Source organism: Patagioenas fasciata, chromosome Z, assembly GCF_037038585.1.
Source record: "Patagioenas fasciata isolate bPatFas1 chromosome Z, bPatFas1.hap1, whole genome shotgun sequence".
Classification (NCBI taxonomy): Eukaryota; Metazoa; Chordata; class Aves; order Columbiformes; family Columbidae; genus Patagioenas; species Patagioenas fasciata.
In genome coordinates, this window is record NC_092560.1 from 64,690,680 (window position 1) to 64,709,623 (window position 18,944).

The following is an 18,944-nucleotide window of genomic DNA, read 5'->3' on the forward strand; positions in this document are numbered from 1 at the left end:
TATGAAAGAAAACTACTTTGCTTTAATAATGTTCCTCTTCTGCACTTTGGTTCTACACTGTTGTCTTCACTTGGATTAACTAAAAAAGGCCATCTGCCCAAGTGGATTACCAACATCTTATTTGAAATAACTTAAAACTGTTTTTCTTTACAAAAATGAGAACTTTTGCTGCTCATCCATTTAAAGAACAGTACATCTTTGTAATTTCATTTCCCTGCTAAACCTTTTAAGAAAGGGTTCTCAGTTACATACAGCTATATACCTTATCTTAGAAGCTTTCTTTTACAGCTTGAAGTTTCATGTCTTAAAACCTAGTTTTCCTTAGAAGTGTTTTCTCTAATACTTTTATGGAAAGATACTGTACAGTTGTATGACTCAGTATAATGCACTAGTCAAGTATGGGATATACACTGCATATACAGTAGAATAATAGCATCCTAGAATCATTTAGTTGGACAAGACCTTTAGAGTCATCAAGTCCAAACAGTCCAGTCATTAACACTGCCAAGTCCACCTCTAAGCCATGTCCCTGAGCACCACATCTATGCATCTTTTAAACACCTCCAGGGATGGTGACTCAATGACTTCCCTGGGCAGCCTGTTCCAATGCCTGACACCCGTTTCTGTGAACAACCCCCTTTTAGGTAGTTGTAGACACCAATAAGGTGTCCTCTAAGCCTCTTTTCTCCAGGATGAACAGCTGCAGTTCCCTCAGCTGCTCCTCTTCAGACTTGTGCTCCAGACCTCACCAAGTGCAGAATACAGGGGGATGATCACTCCCCTGGTCCTGCTGGCCGCATTAGTTCTGGTATAAACCAGGATGCTGTTGGCCTCTTTGGCCACTTGAGCACCCTGCTGGATCATGTTCGACTGCTGTGGACCAACACCCGCAGGTCCTTTTCCACCAGGCAGCATTCCAGGCACTCTTTCCCGAGCCTGTAGCGCTGCCTGAGGTTGTTGTGACCCAGGTGCAGGACCTGGGATTTGGCTTTGTTAAACCTCATACAACTGGCCTCAGCCCATCGATCTAGCTGGTGCAGATCCCTCTGTATGGCCTTCCTAACCTCCAGCAGATCAACACTCCCACCCAACTTGGTGTCATCTGCAAACTTACTAAGGGTGCACTTGATCTCTTAATCCAGATCATTGATAAGAGATTAATCAGAACTGGCCCAAATACTGAGCCCTGGGGAACACCACTCGTGACCAGCTGCCAACTGGATTTGACCCCATTCACCACAACTATTTGGGTCCAGCCATCCAGCCAGTTCTTTATCCAGCGAAGAGTACACCCACCCAGACCACGATCTGCCAGTTTCTCCAAGAGAATGCTGTGGGAAACAGTGTCAAAGCTTTACTGAAGTCTAGGTACACAGCATCCACAGCCTCTCCCTCATCCACTAAGTGAGTCACCTCATTATAGAAGGAGATCAAATGGGTTAAGCAGGACCTGCCTTTCAGAAACCCATGCCAACTGGGCCTGATAGCTTGGTTGTCTTATATATACTGCATGGTGGCACTCAGGATGATCTCCTCCATGACCTTCCCTGGCACCAAGGTCAGACTGACAGGCCTGTAATTTTCCAGATCCTCCTTCCAGTCATTCTTGCGGACAGTTCTCGCATTTGCTAACCTGCAGTCAACTGGAACCTCGCCGGTCAGCCAGGACTGCTGATAAATAATTGAAAGTGGCTTGGTGAGCATCTCTGCCAGCTTCTTTGGTACCGTTGGGTGGATCCCATCTGGCCCCATGGACTTCTGCATGTGTAAGTGGTGTAGCAGGTCAGTAACCAGCTTCTGCTGGATCCTCTGGTCTCCCAATTGCCTCACTCACTGACACACACGTACAAATGGGTCTCTTCACTAATCTGGTTCAAACTTACCGTCTCACTGGTTTCTCCATGACCTGGTTTGAACCTTCTAGCCTCGCCAGTAGCCAGCTTTGAGACTCTGTGGTCTTCCTGGTATCCAGCCCAGACTTATAGATACTCCATTACTCAAGTCCCAAGCCTTTTATTATACAGTAAAACTATACCTTAAAATTTATTGTAAACTATGTGAAATGTCTTGACTTAAAGAAAAAAAATTAGGGAAATCTGCATTATATTAAAATGCAGCAAAAAGTGCTGTTGTCCACAGAAATGCAGTAAGTTCCACTTGCAATATTCTGAACATTTTTTATTACCTTAGACTGTATGCAAAAGAGCAGGGGTATTATATGTCTTCATTTTTGCAACATATTTTCTAGTGTTTCTCTGAATTTCAGTACTCCTTATCCTTTTTTTTTTTTTTTACAAGATCTATTTTTTTTCTCCGTGTTTATTCAGTATTCAGATTGTTTCACGCGAAATTCTATCCAGGGCATGTTTGGAGTTTTTTTGTTCAAGGATGGCTGTATTGGTATGCAGAAGCTGTAAGCTACTTAATACTGATTGAAGCAAGAAGGTCTTAATTTTCTCTGTTTCATTGTCCAAAAAGGTGCTGTTATTTCACCGTAATATTTCTGTTAATATAGATCCTGTTTTTAAAAGTTGGCTTTTTTTTTTTTTTTAAACAGGATGGTATGCATTAGAAGTATAAAATAATTCTCAGCTAGTATGTGTCAAAGAAGTTCAAAATGTGAAACCTACATCCTGAGGAAAAGAACTATTCTTGTTCTGGGGGGTTTGGTTTTTTAAGTATTTTCCAGTTAGTATGATCTGATGTGTTTTGCAAATAAATATTTTTATCATAATGAAAATTAAGTAGTTTGAGCAGAATCTATGTAGAACAAAGGTTCTACATGGAACCTTCTAAATGATTCAAGATGATTGACTGCAAAACAATATATTAAATAGTCACTGTAGACAGCCTGTCCGGGAAATGGGAAAGAAAAAAAAAAAGCAGAATTTATGAATTTATGGGAAAAAATACATCTTCTGTGAGAATCTCACATAGACATTTTACATTCCTGTTAGAAAAAATAATTGTATTTTTAAAAACATGTACAGAAAAGAGAAAAGGAGCTAGTGAAAAATCTGTGTGTCTTCGTACATTTTAAAAATATCTCAAAGTAGTGCTTTGCTTGAGAGGTACTACCGTCTAGTATATTAGCAGGAAAATGAACTCATAATAAGGATATTTTCCAAATCATTACTTCTATGAGGCATTTAAAATAGATGACTCCAGAGAATAAATTCATATATTTAATCCACAATGAATGAGTGCAGTTCTATATAGTTAAAAATGCACATTTTCTGCAGAGTGCTCTTCATTTACATATTACACTTGTAAAGGCAGATTTACAAATCGACATAGACATGTAACTACTTTTGTAGATTATAGATAGATAGATATGTAGACTATCTACGTAAGTATTGTGTGGAATAATTTAAAATAAAAAATTGCAACTGTAATTGTCTGCATCAGGTGCCTTAATGTCATAGCAGAAGGCAAGCATTTTTAGGAACAGTGGGAAAAACGGTCTTCAACATTGCCTGGAAATGCATAACCTCTGTTACTAGATGTCTTTGACAACAGGTTAGAGAAATATTATTTATAAATTACTTTGGTATACTTGATGATACGTTAGAACTGAAGAGTGGCTTAAAGGGACCTTAGAATATCAGCTTTGCTCTGTGCTTAATTGTTTAAAATGAAAAAACTTTACCCCATTCCATAGGTTGACTTTTTGCTTTAGAAAGCAAGAAACAAACTGGGCATTCTCCAAAAGCTTGGTAGCTCCTCATTTCCTGTCACAAGGTGATTTGGCCTATGCCTTGCATCTTGTATTTCAAAGGCATTTCCTGTCTCTTGTATATATGGGTAACAGGAGAAGGCAGCCATTTCATACATGAATAACTTCAGTTAGTCATCTCTTCTACTAGGTTGGTGTGCATATGCCAAATACTGCACATCTATTGTAAAGGGTGCTGAAAACAGAACGTGTTGCAGTCTTTCAAAAATACTGTGAGACTGTGAATGTAAAGCTCTGGTTTGTAGCACCAGAGCAAACCTATCACAAAAGTGCATTCATGTATTTTTCTCCATTTAATTATCTGTGTATGTCAGCAAACTAATAACAACGAAGGGTTTTGCTAAGAAACTAGTATTTTAATTCTCTACAACTAAACCACCTTCTGCAGCAGACAAGCTTTTTGCAAGGAATCTTGCTTATTTTGTAAGAAAGCTTCTGATTGCATAATAATGAAAGATTATGTAAAACTGGAAAAGCAACATAACCTACCATAGACAGGCACTGAAGAGTGAAACTTGAGATGCCAAACTATATTTGAAAACAAGAGCGTGACCCTACATAATTATAATTTGTTTTTCTTGGCCATTTTCACATACATACAAAGAAAATCTCTTTCTATGCAACAGACCTGTTGTAACTGAGATCAGGCTATTAGGCTGTTAGCTTTACCATCCTGAAGTAAGAAGCCATAAAAAGAAAAAGAAACAAGAAACATTCTCAGGAAAAGAGACATTACAAAAAAAAAAAAAAAAATCTTTTTTTGTAACAGTAAACTAACAGTTCTAGAAACCTAAACATTCTGCATAATAATAAGATACTGCTTTGAACTATTACCATAGAAATTCCATGTTTGTATGCAAATTCTATCAGGTATTGAGCACCTAAACCCTCTTCAGGTCATCTGACTTGGCTTTATATGCTGCCACTTTCTCTGAGCACCTGGGAATTATTTTTGTAGCTCCTTATACCCATTGAATGGAATACTGTCAGCTGGATTCTTGCCTAAACTAGGACAATAGCTCCTGAAGCTCATGTAGATCCTGACAGGGAGTGTGGCCATCTACTCTTTGTCATCCTAATGTGTAGGTGCTTACCCTCTGCACCACAAGTTCCCTTAGCACGTAGCTGTGCACACCCAACTATGTTTAGATGTGTTTGTTCTGCAGAGATTACTTTTTATTTTATTGGGAACATCTAGTATCGATAGCTCAGGTGGCATTAGCAGACTGTGCAGCATTCTTACCTCTATTTCCAGAGCTAGTTTTACTTCTTGACCATCCAGTGGTGGTCTAACATAAATACTTCAATCAGTGACCTGGATGGTGACACATCAGCATTAGCAAATTTACAAAAGGTAGTAAATCAGAGGGGGAGCTGAGACTGAGAGGACCCAGTGGCAGAGTTTCAACCCAGAGGATACTTAATAAACCTGAGGAGTGGGCTGAAAGAAGGCTTGTGTAGTTCTGCATCTAAGATGGAGTAACCTCATGCATCAGTACAGGCTGCAAACCAGCAGGCAGGGTAGCAACCCTGTTGAAAAGGACCTGGGATTTATAATGGGTGACGGGTTGAATATGAGAACACAGTGTGCTCATACTGTAAAACAGGCAACCGCACATTGTACTGTTTCAGGGGGAAGGTATTAATAACTGCATCTGTGCTGCTGTGTTCCCCAGTACAAGAGAAATGTCAACAAACTGGAGCAGAGGGCCCCTAGGACAGTGAGTGGATTGGAGTGTATGACGCACAAGGAGAGGCTGATGGAAAAGGATTTGTTTGGCCTGAAGAGGAAGAGGTTAATGGAGGATCTGGTTATATTCTTCAACTGCTTAAAAGTCCATAATCTTCTAAAAAGCATTGAGAGGCAGCAGGCAGTGATCAGAAGTTGCAACAAGGGAGATCTGGATGGGACATTAGGAAAAAAACTAAGAAAGAGTGGCTGAACACTGGATTGGTTTAGCTAGAGGGACTGTTCAAATCTCTTTCTTTGCAATTCTCAATGGCACCTCTCTCCACTGACTCATGAGAAATTAGGGAGTTATCCTCTATCATTCCGCTCCTAAGGTCAGAGTTTGATTTTAGATTTTATTTGTTAGAGAAGCAGTGTCTCAAATGGGTGCCTAAATTGTGCAGAGCCTGTTTGGCCTTAGAGGAGTATAGCAATAATTTGATTTGAAGAAATTGCTTTTGCTACCTTTACACTTTATTTTCTGTGCACTACATTTTCTGTAATTTTGTGGCGGTAGTTCCTTACTATTTCCTGAGAATACTTCCGTGAGAAACAACATGAGCAGACAAAATTAGCATTATTTTTTCTGTTTGCTTCTAAGTGAAAGTGATTCATAAATAATCTTACAAGGCTTTGTATTTTTAATAATTTTGCCCAGAATTTTGCAAGTATTTATGGAGGTTTTTCAAGTATGTACTTCTGTTGAAAAATCTATTTATTGTTATGCACAAAGTGCAAGGCATGTACATTCAATAAAAATTCTTATTTTAGATTAAAGAAAACAATAAAATATAAAAACCAGCTGCTCTCCCTGCAGATAGGCAGTCTTACTGGGATATTAAAACTCAAGTACCAAGAAAACAAACATAATTCATATCCAAGTTCTATTTGTCAGACTGCACTGAGTGTACATTATACTCTTTGTTTTTGCCACATGCTTTATTTTTTATTTTTCTTTCCATGGAAGTTTTTCTAATTAGTCTGTTGTGTCTCACAAATAATTTGAGCAAATCATGTGAAGTTACTCTTTCTTCCAGAATCTGTCTCTTCAGGTCATATCATTGTACAAGTTCCATGTGTTAATTCTTTCTTTTCAGTCTGTGGTTTGTAAAAAATTGTCACAGCCATTTTCATTGTTAGTTTTCTACTGTGTGGCTGGTTTTGTCTTCCTTCCTTCCTTCCTTCCTTCCTTCCTTCCTTCCTTCCTTCCTTCCTTCCTTCCTTCCTTCCTTCCTTCCTTCCTTCCTTCCTTCCTTCCTTCCTTCCTTCCTTCCTTCCTTCCTTCCTTCCTTCCTTCCTTCCTTCCTTCCTTCCTTCCTTCCCTCCTTCCTTCCCTCCTTCCTTCCCTCCTTCCTTCCCTCCTTCCTTCCCTCCTTCCTTCCCTCCTTCCTTCCCTCCTTCCTTCCCTCCTTCCTTCCCTCCTTCCTTCCCTCCCTCCCTCCCTTTCCCTCCCTTTCCCTCCCTTTCCCTCCCTTTCCCTCCCTTTCCCTCCCTTTCCCTCCCTTTCCCTCCCTTTCCCTCCCTTTCCCTCCCTCCCTCCCTCCCTCCCTCCCTCCCTTCCTTCCTTCCTTCCTTCCTTCCTTCCTTCCTTCCTTCCTTCCTTCCTTCCTTCCTTCCTTCCTTCCTTCCTTCCTTCCTTCCTTCCTTCCTTCCTTCCTTCCTTCCTTCCCTTTCCCTCCTTCCTTCCCTTTCCCTCCTTCCTTCCCTCCTTCCTTCCCTCCTTCCTTCCCTCCTTCCTTCCCCCCTCCCTCCCTCCCTTTCCCTCCCTCCCTTTCCCTCCCTCCCTTTCCCTCCCTCCCTTCCTCCCTTCCTCCCTTCCTCCCTTCCTCCCTTCCTCCCTCCCTTTCCCTCCCTTTCCCTCCCTTTCCCTCCCTTTCCCTCCCTTTCCCTCCCTTTCCCTCCCTTTCCCTCCCTTTCCCTCCCTTCCTTCCTTCCTTCCTTCCTTCCTTCCTTCCTTCCTTCCTTCCTTCCTTCCTTCCTTCCTTCCTTCCTTCCTTCCTTCCTTCCTTCCTTCCTTCCTTCCTTCCTTCCCTCCCTCCCTCCCTTTCCCTCCCTTTCCCTCCCTTTCCCTCCCTTTCCCTCCCTTTCCCTCCCTTTCCCTCCCTTTCCCTCCCTTTCCCTCCCTTTCCCTCCCTTTCCCTCCCTCCTTCCCTCCCTCCTTCCCTCCTTCCTTCCCTCCTTCCTTCCCTCCTTCCTTCCCTCCTCCCTTCCCTCCTCCCTTCCCTCCTCCCTTCCCTCCTCCCTTCCCTCCTCCCTTCCCTCCTCCCTTCCCCCCTCCCTTCCCCCCTCCCTTCCCCCCTCCCTTCCCCCCTCCCTTCCCCCCTCCCTTCCCCCCTCCCTTCCCCCCTCCCCCTCCCTCCCCCTCCCTCCCCCTCCCTCCCCCTCCCTTTCCCTCCCTTTCCCTCCCTTTCCCTCCCTTTCCCTCCCTTTCCCTCCCTTTCCCTCCCTCCCTTTCCCTCCCTCCCTTTCCCTCCCTTTCCCTCCCTTTCCCTCCCTTTCCCTCCCTTTCCCTCCCTTTCCCTCCCTTTCCCTCCCTTTCCCTCCCTTTCCCTTCCTTTCCCTTCCTTCCTTCCCTTTCCCTCTTTCCCTCCCTCCCTTTCCCTCTTTCCCTCCCTCCCTTTCCCTCCCTTCCCCTCCCTCCCTCCCTCCCTTTCCCTCCCTCCCTCCCTCCCTTCCTTCCTTCCTTCCTTCCTTCCTTCCTTCCTTCCTTCCTTCCTTCCTTCCTTCCTTCCTTCCTTCCTTCCTTCCTTCCTTCCTTCCTTCCTTCCTTCCTTCCTTCCTTCCTCCCTCCCTCCCTCCCTCCCTCCCTCCCTCCCTCCCTCCCTCCCTCCCTTCCTCCCTTCCTCCCTCCCTCCCTCCCTCCCTCCCTCCCTCCCTTCCTCCCTTCCTCCCTTCCTTCCTCCCTCCCTCCCTCCCTTTCCCTCCCTCCCTCCCTTTCCCTCCCTTTCCCTCCCTTTCCCTCCCTTTCCCTCCCTTTCCCTCCCTTTCCCTCCCTTTCCCTCCCTCCCTTTCCTTCCCTTTCCCTTCCTTCCTCCCTCCCTCCCTCCCTCCCTCCCTCCCTCCCTCCCTCCCTCCCTCCCTCCCTTCCCCTCCCTCCCTTCCTCCCTTCCTGCCTGCCTTCCTGCCTTCCCCTTCCTCCCTGCCTGCCTTCCCCTTCCTCCCTGCCTGCCTTCCCCTTCCTCCCTGCCTGCCTTCCCCTTCCTCCCTGCCTGCCTTTCCCTTCCTTTCCCTTCCTCCCTCCCTTCCTCCCTCCCTGCCTTTCCCTTCCTCCCTCCCTGCCTTTCCCTGCCTTTCCCTGCCTTTCCCTGCCTTTCCCTGCCTTTCCCTGCCTTTCCCTGCCTTTCCCTGCCTTTCCCTTCCTTTCCCTCCCTTCCTTTCCCTCCCTTCCTTTCCCTCCCTTCCTTTCCCTCCCTCCCTTCCTTCCTTTCCCTCCCTCCCTTCCTTCCTTGCCCGCCCTTCCTTCCTTGCCCGCCCTTCCTTCCTTGCCCGCCCTTCCGCCCTCCCTTCCGCCCTTCCGCCCTCCCTTCCACCCTTCCTTTCCCTCCCTCCCTCCCTTCCGCCCTTCCTTTCCCTCCCTTCCGCCCTTCCTTTCCCTTCCTCCCGCCCTTCCTTTCCCTCCCTCCCGCCCTTCCTTCCTCCCTCCCGCCCTTCCTTCCTTTCTCTCCCTTTCCCTCCCTTTCCCTCCCTTTCCCTCCCTTTCCCTCCCTTTCCCTCCCTTTCCCTCCCTTTCCCTCCCTTTCCCTCCCTTTCCCTCCCTTTCCCTCCCTTTCCCTCCCTTTCCCTCCCTTCTCTCTCTCTTTCCCTCCCTTCTCTCTCTCTTTCCCTCTCTCTCTTTCCCTCTCTCTCTCTCTTTCCCTCTCTTTCCCTCCCTTTCCCTCCCTTCTCTCTCTCTTTCCCTTCCCTCTCTCTCTCTCTTTCCCTCTCTCTCTCTCTTTCCCTCTCTCTCTCTCTTTCCCTCTCTCTCTCTCTTTCCCTCTCTCTCTCTCTTTCCCTCTCTCTCTCTCTTTCCCTCTCTCTTCTCTCCCTCCTTCTCTCCCTTCCTCCCTCCCTCCCTCTTTCCTTCTTCTTTCTTTTTCATTTAAACTATGGCCATCACTCATAGTCCACAAAGATGGGATGGGAGGGGGGGAAGAGAGAGAGAAAAGGATAGCTCAGTAAAGGTTAATAATTTGTCATTATGTCAGTATTAAACTTAGTAGCTAGAATGCTCTTAGTATGCTGATGGTCCTTATGTGATTTCTTCTAAATAAAAAGTATTATGCTGGTCAAAAGGTGGATCAGTCTCCTCAGATCATTCTAAGTAATAATTTAATTTGGTTGAACATAATTAAGTGGAAAATTGGATAGCCTTGACAGGGGTGATATGTTTCCAAATTTCCTATTTGGGATCCAGCTGTTTTTTTTCACTGGTTGCTGAAACATCAGATAGTTAATGATGGCAGAGACCTCTCCCTTCAGGCTCACCGCATGGAAGAGGTTTAAGAATGTGCATGTGTGGGAGGAAAAGATGCATCATACTTCCTTTTGTTGTAATTTCTTGATTTAAACTCTTCCAATACTGTTAGAACAGTGATACTGGTTTGGATGAAAGGTCCATCTGGTTCACTGTCCCATCTCAACCATGGCCAATAAATGTTACTTGGGAAATGGAACAATGTAAAGCAAACATGTATTTCTGTTTTATAGCACATCAATTCAAGCTGAGGCAAAATATAGCAGCTTTATTGTTAAGATAAAGAATACTCAATAGGCACTGAAATACTGCTCATCAACATACAACAGTATTATTCTTAATGATTTTGAATAGCAATATATTTTTTTAAATTAAGCATTATTTTCTATTTCCTAATGGATTTAATACACTTATTGGAAATAATTCTTAAGGGAGAATGTAAAAAGGCAAAAGATATTTCAGCTTTGTTGGATATCACAGCTGTCAGGCCCAGAAGTTCAAGCAGAGACATGAGATTGTTCTGGAGCAAGAAACACAAATACATTAAGGTGCCTTTCAGAAAAGATCTTTGAGCAGCCATTCTGCTGTATTCAGGGTTGAATTTAGACATCACTCAGGAGGCAACATTCTTGGCCACAGGGCTTACACTGGTAGCCACCAGTAGAATGGCAGGGAAAAGTACATTAGGCCAGGTTTGTAATTGAACAGATTACAGAATCAGGAGGAATCTCATCATCATTACATAGTTCTAACTCTTACATATTATGTGCTTTATTGATTTCACGTACATGTCATCTACTTCAACAATTTCTGATTGTTTTAGAGAACAAATGACTCAAGACAGTGTTCTAATTCTTGTGTCTTTGGAGAGGCTAAAAAAGTAATAACATTTTTACAACTAATGCTCATATGGCATTCGTGTAAATTAGAAATTAATTATTTGTTAGTGTCTTTTAAAATTATGCACTACAATAATGGATGAGACCATTTCTTTGAATATTTTAGAAGACTGAGTCAATTTAAGAGAGGTTGTAAATAACCAGGAGACATGTCCTTTGAAAGACTGCTTTTATTACCACCCCTTTTTCTATTTGTCTTTTCAGAGAACATGAGATTCTGTTCGACATATTGTGTTAATTAGATGTAGAGTTTTGTGGAAATGCGTTTTGGTTTAAGTAGGCTTTTTGTAACAGAATATACATCCAGTAAGAAATTACTCATTGTGTGATAGTGTAACTTTAGTAATGGATCAAAGAGATGAAAACAGTTAAACTCTGAAAGGATTGGCTGGTCTGTCACTTACTACTCGTAGAGAGAGACTATGTTATTGTGTAAATGCTGCTTTGTGTTCATGGCATCGTTGTTTGTCACTGAGATCCTATGTTGTTAACCCAGTGTTTGTGTATGTGCAGTTCACATCAACCAAGCTGTTATGGTACACAATTTAACCAAAAAAAGTCAGTCATGATGAACATCATCTTTATTTCATCAATGTTCCCATGAGAAGAAAACATGTTTATAGACAATAGATAGACTTTACTGTTTTTCCCTTTCTCTGCATGATTTTATTGGAGGGGAAAGGTTTTTGACACAGCAATGTAAGAAATAATTAATTGAAATACAGATAGTACATGTAATCCTCATTCCTTCCACCATGTTCCAGTTCTAATAATAATAATAATAATAATAATAATAATTAAACTATGTACCAACTGCAAGAGAGTGAGATACTCAGTGAAGGCATCCATGAAAGCTATGGGTTTATTACATTTCACTAATTTCTTTAGGAGTTAGTCAAGTGATCAAGCATGACTTAATGAGGTAGGAAGCTGCCACATTATACAACGATCCCATCCAAGAATTTTTTTTTTTGTATCAACAGATAAACCCATCTGAACATGCCAACCTTTTACAGCTGGATATGAATTTACAGAGGCAAGTGATACAAGGCTGAATTAGATAAAGTTACACTTATTGTTCAGTCTTTCTTAAAAATATATCAGAGTATTTTGTATGTATATTAGGCATCACGCAACAAAGTTTGTTCCTGAAGAACAGGTCTCAGTGATAAAATAACGTAGTCTGTATAGTTACGTAAATATCAAAGGTGTGCTCATCATTTCAAACCAAAAATAAACATATGGAAACAACTTCTGTAAAACTAGAAGACATGATTAATTACTTTGTTCATTAGTTCACTCAGGCCTGATAAGATTTTCAGTTTTCTTCAGCAAAGTTACAACTAGTTAGTTGTACCTCACGTAGTAGGAGCCCAGTTTTCTCTATTACACCAGCGCAGGTAAGTAGTTGGTCTGGCTGCTGGCAGGAGCAAGTGTGGTAGCTGGGATACTTTGTGACTAGTTAAAGGACAACTTTCACAAGAGATAAGAAGTGGCTTAATTTCTGGCAGAAGTCCTGCTTGCCGCAGCCACCTGGCAGTCTTACATCAGAAAAGTGTCACGTCCCTCAGGACCAGGCAGTGCTCCCTTCCTTTGTTCATGTCAGCTGCTGCTTTGCTGCCATCAGTCACACCTCCATGATCTCTCATGAATACCTGGCTCCTGAAGCCGTGTCTGCTTGCCAGTGTGGTCCTTGCGCACAGGTCACACTGACTGAAATCTTATTGTGTGATCATCTACTATGTATTAATAAAAAGATTGTCAGTGTGTCTGAAGGTGATAAAGACTGAGGCAAATGGCAATCATCTCACACATCCCAAGAACAGGAGTGCAAGAATAAGGTGGCCTAAGTACAGACTGCTGTGGAGGTCTGGAGAATGGTTACAGTGGTGCACGGCCCTGGCTATTAAAGTGATTATGGGCTTTTTTGAGAGGTGCAAAGGGTATGTGGCAGACACTCACAAATGTAAATGTAATGGCTGGAAATGTGGTCTGTGTTAAGAACAGATCTTAATAAACAAGCATCAGTGCTTTTTGTCCATGACCATTATTCCAGAAACAGGTAAGGGCTGTATTTTTGATAAGATGGAGTATATGCAAAATGTCCTGGACTTGCTGGTCTTGGAGTACTTCTGGGTAAATGAGAAGGCATAGCTTCAACTGCCAGCCCACCATACACCATTTTCAGATAGCAGGGTCTATGGCTCTGTCAAAATGCTGGCCACCATGGGCTAAGGACATCCTTCTTCTAGGGGTCATTGCTGTATTTCTTTATCTGCTGTGTGATGAGGAAACGGGCAGAATTTTTAAGGCACATGGGTGATGTGAGTGAGTGGCCATGGCACTTACCATGTCTTCTTTTGTATGACACGTCATGTAAGTACATTTTGTCTGACTCACATCAGAGGGTTTTCACTGCTGCTTCTTCAGAGGAGGTCAAGGTAAGGAAAACAGCAGCAGAATATCATTCTCTTTATAGTTCTGTGAATTCTTATTCCTGTTTTACTTCTCATGTTCTTCCCTCTACACTTAAAAACAAAGGCTTGCCCAGTTTGCTTTCATCTGTAGACAACAGTTGGGTGGGAGTGTTGATCTGCTGGAGGGTAAGAAGGCTCTACAGAGGGATCTGGACCAGCTGGATCGATGGGCTGAGGTCAGCTGTATGAGGTTTAACAAGGCCAAGTGCCGGGTCACAACAACCCCAGGCAGCGCTACAGGCTTGGGGAAGAGTGGCTGTAAAGCTGCCTGGAGGGAAAGGACCTGGGGGTGTTGATTGACAGTGACTGAACATGAGCCAGCAGTGTGCCCAGGTGGCCAAGAAGGCCAACAGCATCCCAGCTTGTAGCAGGAACAGTGTGGCCAGCAGGACCAGGTCAGTGATCGTGCCACTGTACTCATCACTGGTGAGGCTGCACCGCGAATCCTGTGTTCAGTTTTGGGCCCCTCACTACAGAAAAGACATTGAGGTCCTGGAGAGAGTTCAGAGAAGGGCAATGACCTTATCACTGTCTACAACTACCTGAAAGATTGGTCTCTTCACAAAAAACAAGCAATAGAACAAAAGAGGAAATGGCCTCAAATTGCACCAAGGGAAGTTTAGATTGGATAACAGGAAACGTTTATTCACAAAAATGAGTTATTAAGCATTGGAACAGGCTGCCCAGGGAAGTGGTGGAGTCACCATCCCTGGAGGTGTTTAGAAGACAAATAGATGTGGTCCTTAGGGATATGGTTTAGTGGTGGATGTGGTAGCGTTAGGTTTATGATGGGGTATGATGGTTTTAAAGGTCTTTTCCAACCTAAACTTGCCTATGATTCTCTGATAAATGGTGGAGGTTCTTGGTAGATAATCGCTGTGGCAAAAAGAAAGAAAGACAGATTCCAGTCTCCTCTTGTATGCCCTTCCAATCTCACTGCCTGACATGCTCCTTTTAGCATTTTTCTCACCTGAAAACCCCTCTCCTGAAACCTTATGGCTTCTTCTGACTGGTTCCTCCAACTTGTATCTTATTTCCTGCCTTTCTCCCAACCCCGTGTGCCTCCTATTTTGATACTGTTTTACAGTGTAATTCTGTTTTGCCTAAATGTCAGATCTTTGATGGATCTCTAATGCAGAATAATTTCACTGAGGTTGGTAAGGTAATACTGATACAAATGTCATTATCTTGAAAATAAATTTAGGTGCTTGCTCTTTTAATTTACTAAACCTTCCTTTCCATAAATGATCTGTTGATGTTAAGGACTGCTGTTTGGAGTTTAATAGTTTATTTTAACAGACTCCAAGCCTACAAACTTTTCTAAGTAAATCAGATTCTGGAAATCAAATTACTGAGCTGCTAGATCAGCCACAGAAGAAAATTTCTCTGCTGAATATATGGGCAGCTTAAGATCCTGACCTAAACCAGATTTCTAAAGTTAGACGACATGGAATGAATCAAGTTGATAATCCCTTTCAGAGACTGGCCAGGCTCTATTCTAGAAGTACCTATGTGCTTTTTTTTTACGCTATTGAAAGTCTGCTCCAATTTTTGATACTCAATTTTTGATACTTTTGATACTGGTTAGTATACTTCTAGTTTACTGGTTGATTTTGCAGGCTCTATTCTAGAAGTACCAGGTTAGTATACTTCTAGTTTACTGGTTGATTTTGCATTCTACTTCTGCCTGCTCTAACCTTTGCTCCAGCATTGTTTCTTAACCTAAACAGCTACTGGGCTTTGCAGTGCTTGCTCTCTTTTGTATTTATAGACATACATTACGTCTACAGGGACATGTAAGTTCTTGTTCCATTTTCTGTATCAATCTTTACTCTGCCACATCAAACCAGCCAAGTTCTGTCAGTCATTTTTTAATAGATAGGCTTTAGAGCCTTTACCTCATCTTGGTGACCTTTCTTTTCTCCTCTCCTAATTTGAAATAATTTTTCTTGAACATGGGTGACCTGTGTTCTGTGCATATGAGATCTTACTACTACCTTAAAACACTCTCCTTAATTCAGTGCTCCTAAGATCAGGGTTGTGTTTTCTTGGCAGTATTCCACCAGAAGCTGAGTGTGCTTGTACAGACTTGCCTGACTGGCTTGACTATTGCCAGTAGTGTAGCCACAGGCACACGGTGCTCATTAAACGCTTAAAAAACTAACTCAAAATCCTGGAGAACTATTTAAGAACTGTCTCGCATTGCACTGCCTGCTGCCACAGTTACCAAGGTTGCATTACGTCAGCTGGCTGTAAACTGGAGAGCACAGGTACAAATGTCTATAGTTATCCTTGTTACAGTTCTCAGTGATAGTTCTTAAATCTCATCCATCATCTTGTCTTTCACTAAATCATTAGAGATTTAGCGTGTGTTCTCTTTTTCCCATCAACCAGATTCCAGGGGCATAAAGCCTATTTTGGATGGGGGAAAACTGTACATGCAGACCTTAACATTACACACTCTTCTTATAAAAATTAAGATAGTGATAGTGTGGACAGTACTTCTTGATTCACCTTGATTTTGAAAATCTCTTCCCTAGGCAGGATTTTATCTATTTCTTGCCCCTCCTTTTCTCCCCCTCCAATTTTGAGCTCCTTGGTTTAGCAGAGGCAAGCAGATGCAGAAATAAAATAATCAGCCACAGCCTGCTGCATGTTTTCTGGCTGTTGAAACACCTGTTAGGTTCTACCTCATGTTCCTTTTCTCATTTCTGAGGTCATCACATCTTTTCAAGCACATGTTGCCAATTTTGTAGGAGCAGTTTCATCCTTTTCAACACAGAGAGTCACTGGTGGAATTTGCTCAGAGCTGGCTGAACCCTGTGAGCATGTGATCAACTGTAGGGCATAGTTTTATGATACAATCAACTGAGTCTTACTGCCAGCTATGTGTTCCCTTCTCCTATTGCCAGCATTTGTTTGACCTCAGAGTGAACCTGTTCAGAAAATTTACAATGGGGCGGGGGGGGAAGAAAGAATTGTTTTCCACGAGTTTAGCTCCCTAAACTGTCCTAACATGGAGTCGAGTAGATAACACAGCACATGTGGTGGATGGAAGAGAGCAACACAAGTGGAGGTACAGAGTGAAACTGTTTTCCCAGCAGCAGCAGGCAGATAGCGTAGCCCAAACCATGCTGAAGAAACACACCTGAAGTTTCGTAATCGCTGTGTGGACAGATCATAAGGTAAGTGATCTTCACTTGAAAATGTTTTCCTGTCTTTCTGAGAAACTCTTCATATGATTACCGATTGCTTGAATTAATCTGCAGAATGTCCATTTGATCACAAGATGTGAAAAATTCTGACCTTTCTTAGAGAGACTAGACTCTAGTCAACGTAATATCCACACTTCGTTATGAAAAAGAATATTCTTGCTCAATCTTCATGCTTAAAAGATTTTTCAGTAAACATGCATGCATTTTGTTTTCTATTTAGTTCACTGGCATGAATACAGAGAAGATAAAAATGTGATTCAATGAAAGCATTAATAAGAACATGTAATGTGTTTTCAGTTAAGTAGTGGTGGATGACTAGTGAATAACTGAGCATGTCAGTAAAATTCAAAGCCCTATGGGATAATCTGAAACTCTTCAAATCACAGGAAAAAGCTAACAAAATTTGAAAAAAAAAACCAAACAAACAAAAAACCACACGTTTTTATTCTGTTTAGTCAGCTTTTTGATGTAAAATCAACCCCTTTCATTCTCTGGGGAAAAAAATTCTTTTTTTGCTATTCTAGAATATAAAATATGGATTACTGGTGCACAAAGAGTATTACAGATGTAGTTTATGTTGAAGCTGTATTAGTTTTCCCTTAAAAAAAAACCTCCTATGCAATAAGCATTTAGAAGGAGCAACAACAACCTGTGGAGTATGTAGCTGATGCTTAAAAATATTAATTTACTACTGATGCATTCCTGTGCTCCAGAGCACACCTCTCACCTTTAAAGCTGTCTCACTCAAACATCGCTTGCACTGAGGAAAATCACTGTTTTGCCTCAAGCAAGGAACATAAGTGTTGCAAAACTGACTCCTCCTCTAATGGAGAGAGCATGTACAAGTACACAGAGTTTTATTTCTCTTAGAGCTGCCAGGCTGAATACTTCGCAGTCAGAGCTGTAAACCCAACAGGCTTTTTCTTTGTTTATCTTTCTGCTTTTGAGTCTATTTTTCCCCCCTGTCTTTTCTGGATTCTTTTTTTGAATGTATGTGAAACTCTTTCAAATGCTGGATTTTCCTGTCCTTGTTCAGGAAGCATTCATGAATTGACATGGGTCAACATACTTTTCGTTACCAGGCAAAAGTAAGTACCGCAGCTAAACCTGTTCCTACTGTATGTTTACCTGACTATAAAGGGTTCTGTGTTGCTTTATAAAGGACAGAGTAGACTGTAGTTCTATTAGCAGAAATTAAAAATTTATTAAAAAGAAAAAAAAAGTAAAGTCAGTTGAACTTAGTATGATATGCTAAATATGGTATGGCTCACATTCTGAAAAAAAAATACATATTTTTACTTGTTAGCAAGTGATATCTCTTTTAAAATACTGAAATAAGCCAGAGACAGAGATGCCACTCCTTTCATACGTTTTTTTTTTTAATGGCATTCAGGGTTGTGTTTATTTTTTTAAAGCATTTTTAATGCACTTGGTAGTACTGATCTCGTATTACCCCTTTATATCATTTATATTCACTAAGTGTTTATGTCATCCATTAATGAAAATATGCGGGTTGAGGAAATAAACCTCCTGGAGCTTGCACAACTGCTGTCATATCTTCCACTACCTAATGTTCCCTAGCTATTATTTTATTCTTCCTACGTTACCCTCTCTTATGTTTGCGTATACATTCAGTAGTTACCTGATCCTGTTGTGTGTTGTCTTCAGAATTTTTTGATATTGGCATAGACTGGCAGTCGAAGACTGAAGGGAAACAGAGATCCTAGAGAGAAGGGGAAGAAAATAAAAGCTGGTGACTGGCAAGGAGTAAAGAAAATGGTGTGATACAATCCTGGGAGCGTCTTTTTAGCCAATTTTCCCTGCATTCTGTTAAAACATTGTACCCTCGTCTTCTGTAATATTTCACTATTCCAGCAGCAGCTGGGGATTCATTAGGAGACTCGAAAGGGAAAGGGAAATTAATACACAGTTTACCTTGCTATGAGTTTCCTCTAGAGAGCGCAGCAGCCTGCAAGACTGTGGTTTCAGTGTCCATATTATCAGCATAAGCTTTCTGCTGCAGAAATGCTATACTGCAGCTATCAATCTTTTCTTCTTTTGAGACCTGGCTTGCTGTTACTGAGCTGAACCAGGCACTCCCTTCCCCAGGGCAGGCAGATGGATTGCCCAGGCAGCGAACAAGTTTAAGCAACAAGTAGTGCTTCAATGTCTGTGCAATGAATTCAGCCATTTCCCAAATGCACTTCTCATGGCACCAAGTATCTATACCTAGTCTGTGGCATAAGTGCATATTGGTCTTCTGTGATGAAGTACAGCCTAGCTAAAGTCTGACAAAAGGATTAACATCTGCCCTTATTTGGCATGGAGCTTGCAAATCTTGAAGAAAGACAAAATCTAAAGACAAGCTGTCAGTATAAAGGCAACAAGGAGCAAAAACTGATAAGTAATCCTAACGTGTTTTGTGTTGTTAAAAT

General features: G+C 42.2%; 1 protein-coding gene across 14 annotated transcripts in view; it reads left to right on the forward strand.

Moving 5' to 3' along the window:
* PRLR (prolactin receptor) overlaps positions 1-18,944 on the forward strand; it is a 153,048-nt gene that overhangs the window by 46,267 nt on the left and 87,837 nt on the right. For 9 of the 14 annotated variants that reach the window (XM_071802265.1, XM_071802269.1, XM_071802274.1 and 6 more), the window contains one exon: positions 17,546-17,597. The exons of 2 other annotated variants lie outside the window; for them this stretch is intronic. The gene's annotated coding sequence lies outside the window, so the exon portion shown is untranslated. Of the gene's footprint in view, positions 1-15,027; positions 16,480-17,047; positions 17,598-18,944 lie in introns of those variants that run through there. 3 more of the 14 variants (XM_071802277.1, XM_071802278.1, XM_065861006.2) reach the window with 2 other exon arrangements.